We start from the raw sequence: 14,152 nt of genomic DNA, 5'->3' as shown, positions 1-14,152 counted from the left end.
CTTCTGAAGTGAAATCTGAAAAGAAACGTCTTTTTGTATTTTTGAGTAAGTTGGCAGAATTTATTATGCATGTGCTTTAACTGATTTTGACTGTGCAGAGGTGGATTGGCGAAAGGAAATGTTTGCAGGAGGTTGGGAAGGTTAGAAGAGGGCCTAAGGGGTCCCTAGCACCCTTCCAGAGAGTTTCACAGTGATCGGATCTCAAGAAACTGCTTTTGTGAGCTTCTACAGGAAGTCTGCAGGGGTTCTACAGGATGTTTTGTAGCTTCTACAGGATGTTTCTACAAAATGTTCCGAAAGGGAATTTTGAAGGGTTGATGGAGGCAGAAAGGTGAAGAAGTGGGTATGGAGGTGAGATAAGGGTGTGAGGAGGTCTAGGACTTGGTGATTGAGGATGAAGAGTGGTTAAGGCGATTGGGTTGGTTCGAAGATAAGAGAAGCAATGTTGTGCAAGAATGTAGGAACTAGGGCAAAGTGAGAAAACGTGGAAAATGAGAGGCAAGAATATGAGTTAGAGGATGCAGCAGGTTGCATTGATGGGGTAAGGGTAGGAGAGGAGGTTGCACAGGTACTCTGCATGTTATTTTTCAAAACTAACTGACAAAGACTAAGAAAACCAAAGATTTAGCTATTTTGAGCTAGAAACCATAAGCATGATGAACAGAAGTTTATTGGTAGAAAATCATGTAAAAAAACTATGGAAACCAAGCAAGAATGGATCTAAGCATGTAATCAAAATTGGTACTAACTTTTGCAACTAAGAATCTAACACTAGAAATTGCATGAAGAAGCAAGAACAATGTTTTTATGGCAACAAGGACACCTTGGTCTTAGCTCATGGTCCCAAGGAGGGAGAGGTGAGATCAAGGGTTGCTTGATGGCCTTTTTTGAAGATATTTTCTGTTACGAACCTGTTAAATCACTTGAAACATGAAAATCTATTTCAATCATCAAAAGCAACCTAAATAACAAAACAAGATTTTAACCTAAATAACAGATTTTATTCTAAGAATGCAACAAAGACACATCAAAGTACACAATGGAGGTACTGGGCACTTGAGTTGGGCCCAACCCCAAGAGCTACAACCTCCTAAGGAAGATTAGAGCTGGTGCAAAGCTGGATTCATCTTTATTGAGCAAGAAATAGTAGTTACATCCCAAAAACTGTCCATAAAAAAAAACTTGAAAATGTGCTGAAATGCAGAGCTAACCTACTGCCTAAAAAATGACTAAGAAATGACTAAAATAGAACTGCCAACTAGCTAACTGAGTTGAGGTCCTATACCTTCTTATTTATACAAATTGAGGACCCCAACAACCCTCCTAAACTTTAGGAACTCGGCTGCCAAAACTTGCAGTTAACATCACTTTACTAGCACTTGTTCAGCTGCCCTTGTGATAATCGATGTGGTGGCCCTTGAACTCCGAGCTAGTGGTGGAGAATTAGAGGTAAGAGCTCATAAATGAAGGGGACACCTTCCTACAAATCCTCTCCACAAATTTGGCTGCCAAGTGCGCATTTAAACCTTTGATTTTGTCTCAAAATTGACTAAAAATCTGCATAAAGCACACATTAGACTTGTTGGCATAATGACTAACCCAATTCACTCTATTAGCATAAATATAATAAAAAACATGCAATAAACTAATGATAATGGTGGATTAAGTCAAATTAGGAGGTTGAATGAGCCCATATAATTACTCATTTTTGGGGCTCATCAGACTGCACAGGCGCAACCGCTGCGAAGTTTCTCTTTGAGTATGTATTGACGTGATTTGGGTGTCCAAATGTCTTGATGAGTGATTGTGGTACACACTTTCTGAACGAGATGATCAGCGCGCTGATGGAGGAATTTCGGGTGTATCACCATAAAATAATGCCTTATCACCCACAGGGTAATGGGACAGTGGAAGCTTTCAATAAGGTGTTGGAGAATGTGTTGACCAAGGTTTGTAATGCTTAATGAAGTGATTGGGACCTGCACATACTTGTAGTACTATGGGCCTATCAAATGACATGCAAAAAGTTGTTTGGGCAGACACACTTTAGGCTTGTATATGGTGTTGAAGTAATGATGCCCATGGAATACATTGTGCCTAGTTTGCACATCGCAACACTCACAGATATGGCGTATCGTGAAGCCTTAGAGGAGAGGCTCGTGCAAGTTGCTGAGCTTGAAGAAGAAAGATTTCTAGCTGGGTTTCACCGACAGGTCCAAAAGCAGCGCGAAAAAACATGGCATGATCGGCACATTAAATTGCACACCTTTAAGGTAAATGATTTGGTTTTGTTATATGACATTAAGTTTGATAAATTTCCAGGGAAATTCAGAATGCACTGGCTAGGGCCCTATGTCATTAAGGAGATTACCAATGGTGGAGCAGTTGAGTTGGTTAAATTGAATGGATATCCCTTCCCAAGAAAGGCGAATGGAAACCAATTGAAGCCATACACCAGTGATTTGACCAGATGGCTATATGAAGGTAGCATAGTCTTAGCACTCCACATAGCTGAAAGGAGGCACGAGACTATAAACTACACTGCCCTAGTTGGGGAACTACATGATTGGAGGATTGTGCAGAACAAGGAAATGTCATAGGGTTCACGATAGCACAAAGAGAGCTGTGCTACCCAGGGAAAAACCACGCAGGTTAGCCAGAAAGTGACCATTAAAGTCACTGTTCATGATTTGATGATGAGTGTTAGGTCCCTATAATATTAGTGATCCCCCCATTACTATTGTCATTGTATCCCTTATTGTTATTATTGTGCCCCTATTGTCCCCATATTGTTATTATTGTGCCCCATAGAATCCCTCTATCATTATTTTTGTGCCTTTATATTATTATTGTTAGGTTGGCTTGGTTATATTGTGACCCCGTAGACTCCTATATATAGAAAGGAGGTTTTGTCATTTGAGTCATCCAAGAATTGTTCATTTGTGTAATGTAAAGGAGGTTGTCCCCTCGAAGAGGCTTATTTCTAAGGTGTTGATCTATCTTTTCTATCTTTTTGTGAGCTGGTTTCATAAAATTTGGTATCAGAGCTTTGGATTCTAGGGTTTTGCTGCTCCAAACAGGTCATCGTGCCATTTTTGCTATAACTTGTTTTCTATGATGTTCCAGAAGAAAAAAAAAAACCCATTTGGGTAGAAATAGTTCTGAACTTCGAGTCCAAATTTCTGAGCTTTTCTTGCTATATTTATGGAGATATGATATGAGGAAGTTGGCATTTTTTTAGACTCCTGAATTACATTCCAAATAGGTGACCTGGGGAAAATAATCATAACTTTTGTTGTGAACATCAGATTGAAATCTCATAAGAAATTTCAAAGAGAGGACGGCCTTTAGTTTTCTATGTATCAGTTTCAAGTACTAAGGTCACAAAAGTGACACATGGCACATTGTACAAGTTCTCTATACTGAACTAGTCTATAATCAGGTCACCGTGGGAGATTTGGCGTAACTCTTCCTTGGAGAATCCAATTTTGATAAGACTGGTGGCATTGGAAAGAGGACGCAGAGGGCTAATGCAGGTCACAATTTTAGAATTAGGAGATCCAAAATTACAGAGGTACATCAGATTCAACATCAAGCTCCCACAAGTGAAAAAAGGTGTGTATTTTTTAAATTTTTGCATAAGATTGGTTCGAAAAACTAGTTTGAAGGAATTCAAAGGGCATAGTGAAGCATTATTATCAGTAGTCGATGCCCTGAAGAAAGAAAATGGAAACACCTAGTAAGCAACCTGAAAGCTCTAGCATGACTCATGAAGAAGAGGAAGAAATGCAACATGATATATCAATATTACGTAACCAAGTGCAAAAAATTTCACTCACACAAAAGGTAATAGAAAATAAGATGGATGGTTAAAAGAAAGACGTAGAAGCTAAGATGGATGGGTTAAAGAAAGGTGTAGAAGCTAAGATGAATGACTTGGAAGCTAAGATGGATGGTGTGGAAACTAAGATGGACGGTGTGGAAGCTAAGATGGATGGCATGGACGCTAATATGGAAGCTAAGATGAATGGCATGGATGCTAAGAGTGAAGCTAAGATGAATGTCATGAACAATAAGATGGAAGAATTGAAGATAAATTTGGATAAGTTGCTATAAGAAATGGTCACTAATGGTGAAATTGTAGTAATGGAAACTCATGATGAGAACAAAATAAATGTTAATCATGATTTCATAGACTCTAATGCTGGATTGAAGACCCACCATGTTCCAAAAATCGATATGAGGAAGTTTGATGGCAAGGATCCTGGAACATGGATACTACAGATGGAGCAATTTTTCGATCTGCATAATGTGCAAAACACACAAAAGGTACGCATTGCAACTTTATATTTGGAACCAAATTAGTTTGTATAGTATCGATGGCTTTGCTCTCATAAACAAATTGTCAATTGGGCAATTTTTACGGAAGAAATGATAGCACATTATGAGGATACAAAAAGCAACAATTTTTTTAGCCAATTGATAAATCTCAAACAAAAGGGTTAAATGATGGAGCACATTTAGGACTTCCAAAAAGTGAACATAAGGGTAAAAGATATTCCAAAGGAGCACAGGATTGATGTGCTCATAGGGACTTTAAATGATAATATCCAACATGAGGTTCACCTTTGGGAACCTGATTCATTGGAGAAGGGATTCAGGTTAGCAATAAAAATGGAATCAACCAGGAAACCTACCACTCACAACTATAAAGATGGAGGTGTTTCTACCCCTAGCCTTCCACAACCTACAATGTTGAAACCACAACAATTGGAAGAAAAAAGAGCAAAAGGGCTTTGTTACAATTGTGATAGAAAATACACTAAAGGTCATAAGTGTGTTGAGAAGAAATTATTCTACATAGATTGTGAAGAGGAGGAAGAAAAGGAACAAGAAATGTCAAAAGAAGAGAATATACTCCAGGAACAAATCCTAGATAAAGAATAAATGAATCCGACCATATCTTGTAATGCATTGGCTAGAATTACCATTCCTCAAACTATCAAGATAGAAGGACATATCAAGAAGAAAAAGGTAATAGTGTTGATTGATTCAGGAAGTACCTATTTCTCCAGACCTCCAAAAAGTCTTGGACAATCATTCCAAGGTATTTGAGACTCCCAAAGGTCTCCCACCTATTTGTGATCATGATCATGTTATTCATTTGATTCCAGGAAGTGTTCGTCTAAACATAAGGCCGTATAGATATCCCTATGCTCAAAAGAGTGAAATTGAACGTATGGTTGCAGAAATGCTAGAGGCTAGTATAATTCAACCTAGTCAAATTTCTTTCTCTTCTCTAGTAGTATTAGTTCACAGGAAGGATGGATCATGGCGCATGTGTCCAAATTATAGGGATCTCAACAAGCTCACTATTAAAGATAAATTTCCCATTCCTATGATTGATGAATTATTGGATCAATTGCATGGATCAATTTATTTCACCAAGTTTGATCTTCGTTCAAGATATCATCAAATCAGAATGAAGACTGAAGACATTCCAAAAACAACATTTAGAACTCATGAGGGTCGTTATGAATTTTTGGTCATGCCTTTTGGCCTTACTAATTCACCTTCTACATTTCAAAGTTTGATGAATTCCATTTTCAAACCCTTCCTTAGAAAAATTGTGTTAGTATTTTTTGATGATATACTAATCTATAGCAAGTCTTGGAAGGATCATGTCCAACATGTTGACATGGTGCTCAAACTATTGGAGGAGAAACAATTGTATGAAAAAATCTCCAAATGTTTCTTTGGAGTACAAGAGGTGGAATATCTGGGTCATATTGTATCTCATGAAGGTGTTAAGGTAGATCCTAGCAAAATTAAAACCATTAAGGAATGGAAAATCCCCACATCCATAAAGCATCTACAAGGATTTATCGGGTAGACAGGGTATTATCACAAGTTTGTTAAGAATTATGGGAGAATAGCAGCACCTCTAACAACGTTATTGAAGAAAGATGCATTTTCAAGGACTCTAGAAGTAACAAAGGCCTTTGAACATCTTAAAGAGGCAATGTGCCAAGCACCAGTCTTAGCTACACTAGACTTCACAAAAACCTTTATTGTGGAATGTGATGCCTCAGGAAATGGAATCAGTGCTATTTTAATGCAAGAAGAAATACCCATTGCTTTCGAAATTCGTTCAATCAAAAGAAAGTATGAGAAGGAAATGTTGGTAATACTACATGCACTTAAGAAATGGCGACCCTACCTAATGGGAAGACACTTCAAGGTAAAAACAGATCATGATAGTATTAAATACTTTTTAGAACAAAGATTATCTTCAGAAGAGCAACAAAAATGGGTCACAAAGATGTTGGGTTATGACTTTGAAATCATCTGCAAAAAAGGGAAGAAAAATGTTGTGGTAGATGCACTCTCAAGAAAGGATGAGGATGTGGAAGCATTTCTTTGTGCCATTTCTATTATCCAACCAGATTAGATAAACGAAGTAAGGGATGAATGGAAGAATGACGAGGAAGTGTGGGCACTCATTCAAAATATACAACAAGATCCCAGTACATCTAATACATTTATCTGGAAAAATGATTCATTATGGTACAAGGATCGGGTATACCTATGTAAGAATTCCAAACTCAAACAAAAGATTCTTAGTGAATTGCACACCTCTCCCTTAGGAGGGCACTCGGGGTTTCAAAAAACCTACCATAGGGTTAAGAAGGATTTTTTTTGGGATGGCCTTAAATCAGATATTCAAAATTTTGTGGCAGAATGTTTGGTTTTCCAACAAAATAAAGTTGAAACAATTAAGACTTCAGGACTATTACAACCTTTATCCATTCCAAGCCAATTTTGGGAGGAGGTTTCAATGGATTTTATCATAGGTTTACCCAAGTTCAAGGGAAAGAGTGTTATCATGGTGGTAGTGGACAAATGTACCAAGTATGCACACTTTTGTGCATTATCTCATCCATTTAAAGTGAGTACAGTTTCTACTGCATTTATGGAAACAATTCAAAAGCTACATGGAAACCCAAAAATTATTGTAAGTGACAGAGATCCCATTTCCATTGGAAATTTTTGGACAGAATTATTTTCTTGTCTTAATACTCAGTTAGCTCATAGCTCATCTTATCATCCTCAATTTGATGGGTAAACTGAGATAGTAAAAAAATGTTTGGAAGGATATCTTTGTTGCTTCGTATATGATAAATAGACACAATGGGTCAAATGGTTGCCTCTCGCTGAATGGTGGTATAATACCTCCTTCCATACTACAACAAAAATGACCCCATTTATGGCACTTTATGGATATCATCCACCATCCATCACATCATATTTAAGAGAAAATTCTAAGGTTCAAGCAATGGAACATCACATTGAACATAAAAAACAAGTCCTCCAACTCTTAAAGGATAACCTCGTGTTGGCACAGAATAGAATGAAACAATAGGCAGATCAACATTGCTATGAAAAATTTTTTGATATAGGTGATTGGGTATTCCTATGGCTACAACCATATAAACAAATTTCCCTCAAGCAAGCTAAGAAGGATAACAAATTATCACCAAAGTATTATGGTTCGTACAAGGTGTTGAAAAAGATAGGTACTATGGCATACAAATTGGAGCTTCCTGCAGCTTCTTGAGTGCACCCAGTTTTCCATGTTTCATGCTTAAAGAAGGCTATAGGTGACAAGCTTCCAGTTCAGAAAATATTGCTAGAACTTAATGAGGAAGGAAAAATCATATTGGAACCTAAAGTAGTCAAAGAAACAAGAACTTGACAGCTACGAAATAGATCAATTTCAGAGTATCTCATCAAGTGGAAGAACTTACCTGTTGAAGATTCTGCATGGGAGGATGAGAATTTTATACAGAAGCATCGAGAACTACTCAAGTGTTGAGGACAACACTTTTTTGAAGGAGAGGGAAATGTTAGGTCCCTATAATATTAGTGATCCCCCCATTACTATTGTCATTGTATCCCTTATTGTTATTATTGTGCCCCTATTGTCCCCATATTATTATTATTGTGACCCATAGAATCCATCTATTGTTATTTTTGTGCCTTTATATTATTATTGTTAGGTCAGCTTGGTTATATTGTGACCTCGTAGACTCCTATATATAGAAAGGAGGTTTTATCATTTGAATTATCCAAGAATTGTTCATTTGTGTAATGTAAAGGAGGTTGCCCCCTAGAAGAGGCTTATTTCTAAGGTGTTGATCTATCTTTTCTATCTTTTTGTGAGCTAGTTTCATAACAATGAGAATGTGGCCAAATGGAGCGGGCGGCCAACATTTAAGACAAAATTTATGGGTAAAATCATTGGAAATCTACCACCAATCCAACATTAATGAACCAAATGTTGGGGGAATGGTCGGATTTGAATTAAAAATGGCCTATAAATTACAGGTGGAGGCCTAATGAAAAACATTTGGAATTTTGAACATTGAGTTGGTGAGCTCTTAGATGTGCCTGACCCACGCATTCTTCGAAGAATCGCTTAACTACCCAGTGTTTGATTGGTTTCCTGAGTCCAACCGCAATTTCATCCGTGATTTTATCCTAGGATGCAAAGCTATGGATGCTGAAGCAGTGACAGTCGAGGGGGCTGTGTCGGAGATTGTTATGGAGGTAGAAGGAGATGCTCCAGAGGTGGCAGAGGTGCTAGCTGAAGTCCCCAAGTCACCACGGACACCTAGACCGAAGCCTACCCTAACCAAGGAGAGTGCGAAGGATAAGAAGGGAAAGCAGGTTGCGATATTAGTGCATGCATCGCCTAGAAGAAACCCACAGAAGGAAAAGCCCACCACATAGGAAAAGGGCAAAACCATTAACTTGGAGCCAGAGGAGGAAGAGATTGAGGACATCCCGATGGATGATGAGGAGGGGTGGAAGTGGAGGACATTGAAGTCGAGGGTTCTAACCCTATCATTAAGTTGCTTGAATACGTCCCTCCATGCAAAGGCAAGACCAAGGCGCCAAAGGAAATTGATGAAAGCAAGGTCTCCCTGCACATACCTTTGTTGCTAGGGAAGATCGTCTTTAAAGCACTGAGCTTTGGGCGGGTTCCTCTGTTGAAACTGGAAGATTGGGACTTAGCTGACCATGAGAAGTTATCGCACTTGGCGACAGAATAGATAATTCCCCGTGTTGTTCACACAACCAGCGAGATGACTACATTGGAACCATGGAAGTGGCTCAAGGGTGTAGACAATGCAAGTCTGCTCAAACTGCTATGGGTTCTGCACTACAATCGCACACCCATTACAATATTGGTGCACGATGGGTGTGTGTGGTTGGAGGAGTGGATACCCATCATCGATAGGATGATCCATAGGATCACGTGGCTATCCTATACAGGGGAGAATCTGGTCGTGATGTTTGGTAGAAAAGGTGGTGAGTAGGCCCTCACAGAGGCCATTAAGGAGAAATTCAATCTCGTGAAGAAGCCGCACGGCTATGCCATCTCGAGTATCTGTGACCCTGCGGTAAAGGTGGCAACGTAGATCCTAGCAGGAAAAGTTATGGGGAAGTGTGGCATAGATGAAGTGATAGCACTCGTCGTTTCTCTAGCAGCCCAATGGGCTGAAGGTGTCTAGTTTAATTCGGTGCACTATATTTGTGATGAGTTCCTTAAGAACTATCGCGAGGCACAAGAGCTCAACAAGACCTTCCACTATGCATGGCTCTTGCTGTCCATTGTGCTGATAGCTTGGGAGCTACTGGAAGATAGTCAATTCCCCTAGATCACACTAGAACTACCAGAAGTAGTGAAGTATGCTTCGCTATGGGCGACCAAGGATGCTCAATGCATCAAGGACAGAAAGATCTTTTGGATCTTGATGGAAATGAACATATGCATGGCTATCAATCGCAAACTGCGAATGCCACCTACTGTGTTTACCAAACTGCAGGAGTATGTGGAGTTCGAGGCAGAATTTTAGCGCATCACAATCAGGGCATAGAAGGACCTTGAGTAGAAGTGGCATGATTTGCCTTACTTAGCAACAGATGATGTGATTGATGCAGTTCTTGATCACTAGCCGGCAGAGTGGCACACTGCCTCAGACTCAGCAGTGGGGTCGAGCAAGTTCACCGCGCAGCACAAAAAGGAGGAAGCCAAGCTCAAGATAGCGTAGCTGGCTGAGAAAAGGAAGAAGGAGGCCACTGACAAGGCCCAAACAGAGTGCGATGCTACCCAGCAAGTGAAAAAGTAGACACGCAAAACAAAGTGTGGCTCTAACAAAGGTGTGAGGTCGCCCTTGCTCGAAACAGAGGAAGAAATGGACGAGAAAACATAGCAGAATGGAGCAGACCCACAGATGGTGTCATACCCCATCAAACATCCAAGAGAACAAGAAAAAGTGGGGCCACGGAAGAAATCCAAGGCTAGTAAGATGTCGCTGGACCTAATCACCCTAACAGAGGGAGATTTGAATGACATTGGAGACACGGTGCGGGATGTCACCGCGGAGGTATTATAGCAGTTTGAGCAAAAACAATAGCAACTATTGGGGGACATCTAGACGAGTCTGTATGAGCTGAAGATCCGCGCATCACAGGCTGGCACGGTGTCCACTAGCCTCGCTATTGGTACTTCAGAAGCTATCGAGATGTTGTGTGCAAAAGACACCTAAGCAATAGTGTTTCTGGATAGAGCACTGACCATAGAAAACAAAGTTGACAGGCCTGATGTCAGTGCCCTCAAGGGAGTAGGATTGAACTTGGCAACACTTCCTGGTGAGGCACTCCACCTACTGCAGGATGGGGTGATCGTGGAGCTAAGGGCCCGTGAACAACGCACTTTGCAGGTAATCAGTGAGCAGAAGATTAATAATGTATAGATGGCCCTGCAATGAGACACTGCCCTCACTTCCATGGCAGAACTTACCAACACAAATATGCCCATGATTAAGGACATAAGGGAAGCTTGCTAAATGGTCCCCGAATTGGGCATTCCTGAGGATGCAGAGGCAGATGAACAGGTTCGCAAGCTTGCTACAGGTGTGTGCAATGCTCACACAGAATTGGTTAAGGTTCAACTGTAGCTAAACCTACAAATTGTAGATTTGAAGTTGAAGGCCTAGCCTTCAACTCCACCAGAAGTAAAGGAGAAGCACGCAACCACTGTCACAAAGGTGATAGTGGTAGTAGACAGTGCAGTAGTAGATTGCACACAACTGTTTAAACAATTGTTTGAGGTCCTGAAGAGTCTGCAGGGGATCCTAATGTACAACGGCTGGAGACATAGGTGTGAGAACTACAACAATGCTATGATGAAGTAAAAGGAACAGTGCACACCATCGCTCTCACACAGAGACTGGCGAAGCTGCAGGAGGTCAAAACATTGAAGGAACAGGTAGATGCAGTGCAACACAAAGAGGCGGTGTTGAAGGCATGCTTGAAGCGCTGGTTGGACGAAGCTTATTTGGTCATGAACTCCATTGAAGGCAAGCTTGCTAATCTGCAAGCAATTCAACAAAATCTTTAGGCTAACAATTCAGGACCAGTGACAGAGTAGTTGGTTGAGGAAGTGAAGGATGTTGCCACGTAGTGCACCACCAAAGTGGCAGTCATACAAGTCGAGCTAGGAGGTCTTCGCACTAAGATCTACATGCCCATAGAGTGACTCGAGGGCGAGTCACCATGTTTATGTTGGGGGCTTGTTGGGAATGGGTTCCCCCAGGAGAAGTTTTGGGGCTAAAAGCCCATGTTTTGGGATAATTTTGTAATAAAGTAGTAAATTCTCCGCATTTTGTGGGTGCGGAGCGCGAAAGTGTCAAGAGTCATAAAGTTTTGTCCACCCTTATTTTGTAAAGTGTCAAGTCGGCTGTAAAAATCCAACCATGGTCTATGGATGATGGGATCGTATAAAAAGGAGCTAAATAAGTAAGCTCTAAGTAGTGAAGGGTTAAGTTAAGGAAGAAAGTAGTGAAGTAGAGTGGAGAAGTCTAAAAGTTCTCGGGTCTTAGCGTAGGTAGAGGTTTTGTAGCTGAGTGCACAGAGGCCTAGGGTGGAAGTTCATAGCTAAGTGCGCAAACCCCTGCAACTGTGTGCACAGGGAAGATAGAGTGATTACATTTTTTAATTGAAAGAAAGTAAGGATATCAGTTTACACAGCGCTAACTATGATTGATTAGTAAGATAAGTAAAACACTTGAGATAACTTGGGAACCTATACAATACATGGTGATAGTTGCATGAAAATACCTAGACCATGGGTTAGGGCTGCGTGAAGGTCAATCATACACCTTCATGGAGGTACTGAAGGGTGGCATAAAAGGTAGACTGACAAAGCCCTAAAGCTTAGCGACCTGTGCTAAAGTAGGGGTAGAGGGTATAAACTGACATCACGACCATCTCAAGGTGTGGAAAATTGGTTCCATCATCCCCCCATACTGCTTCGAGTGAGACTTCAGTCCGCACTCCACAGGCTGATGCTGAAAGGGCCAGTAGTTTATGGATTTGTTTGGTTAACTAACACTGAACCTAGGTTAGGGCCCAAAAAGCCAACAACTGGGTCCTCAGATAGTCTTATACAACTAGTATTATCACAATGTATTAAGGTAGAGTCCAACGATGTTGTAAACATATCAGATAACATCTTTCTTAACGAGATCACTTCCCTTCTTACTTCATAGGTTGCAATGTACTTGACCTCAGCACTACTTAAAGCCACTGTATCTTGCTTTCTGCTCATCCAAGGGACCATGGAGGATCCTAGGCTAAAACATCCTCCTATAGTGCTTCTTCCATCCTTATCACTGCCTCCCCAATTGGAGTTAGTAAATCCTTCTAAATGAACATCTTTTCCTTTTTCGTACATTAGGTAGTAGTGGACAGTTCCCTATAGATATCGTAGTATATGCTTGGCATCTATCCAATGATCATGTCTAGGCTCTATTTGAAACTGACTAAGAAAATTCACTGCAAAACATATGTCTGGCTGAGTATTCATCAAATACATTAGGAAGATATTCAATTTTCTATACTTAGTTGGATCTAGTGGACTGGATTCAGAATTCCTTAACATTTTCAAGTTTGTGATCATCGAAGTTATCATGGGTTTGCATTCCATCATATCAAACCTTTTCAATAGCTCGATTACATACTTTCCTTGTCCCAGGTAGATTTCATTCGGTTCCTTCTAGACTTCCAGTCCCAGATAATAATGCATAAGTTCTAGATCCTTCATATCGAATTCGGCTACCTGCAATTTCTTACATTATTGAATTATTTCTTCAAGACTAGTTATTAGAAGATCATCTACATATAGAAGAATGATTAGAGGTTCATCATACTCTACTTTGATATAGAGATTGGGATCTGTCGTGCTTTTCCTGAAACCTAGACTTTGCAGGTATGCATCCATTCTAGTATACCATGCCCTAGGAGCTTGTTTGAGGCCATAAAGATCCTTCCTTGATATGCAAACATCAATTCCTCTATTCTTTAGTTCAAATCCCAATGGTTGTTCTATGTATAATTCTTCATCTATGGTACCGTTCAAGAAAGTTGTTTTGACATCCATTTGATGTACCTTCAGTTAGGGCCCTATAATTTATAGGATCAATTGATGATGATTTGTTGATTTTTATATGAGATATTGTAAATATTGTTTCATTTTGCAAATTATTTCCAAGAAAAAGAAAAAGAAAAAAAGAAAAAGAAAAAGAAAAGAAAGGGGATACAAAAGAAAAAAATATATATTTGAAAAAATCAAAGAAATAAAAATATAAAAAAATGAAAATACCCCTAATAAGTGAGAAAATTCAAATGCAAAATCATTCAAAAAATAAAAAAATATGTATGAGAAATACATTTAGAAATTCAAAATAATGTACAGCTAGTCTAAATGCCACATTAGAGTTAAATAAATAAGTAGGATTAATTGTTTAATCACACCATTTAAGCATGATTAGACTTGGTGAATAAAGTAAGTTTAGTTAAGTTTAAATATTTGACCACACAGTGTAATCATGGTCAAAATTAATGTTTAATAAAGTTAATTTAATCGTGTAATCGCATTGTATAAATCACAATTATAGTAGTTCAATAAAGTTTTTGTAACGAGACACATTTGTCATTTGTAATAAAGTTCAGGCATCAACGAGGGGCCACGATCTCACTCGCCAAAATCAATGACGAGTGATGACTTCAGACCCCCCACCCC

The sequence above is a fragment of the Pinus tabuliformis genome, chromosome 2_1 (assembly GCF_031772625.1).
Source record: "Pinus tabuliformis cultivar Carrire ecotype Pingquan chromosome 2_1, CPIR1, whole genome shotgun sequence".
NCBI lineage: Eukaryota > Viridiplantae > Streptophyta > Pinopsida > Pinales > Pinaceae > Pinus > Pinus tabuliformis.
Note: the sequence above shows the minus strand (reverse complement) of the source record.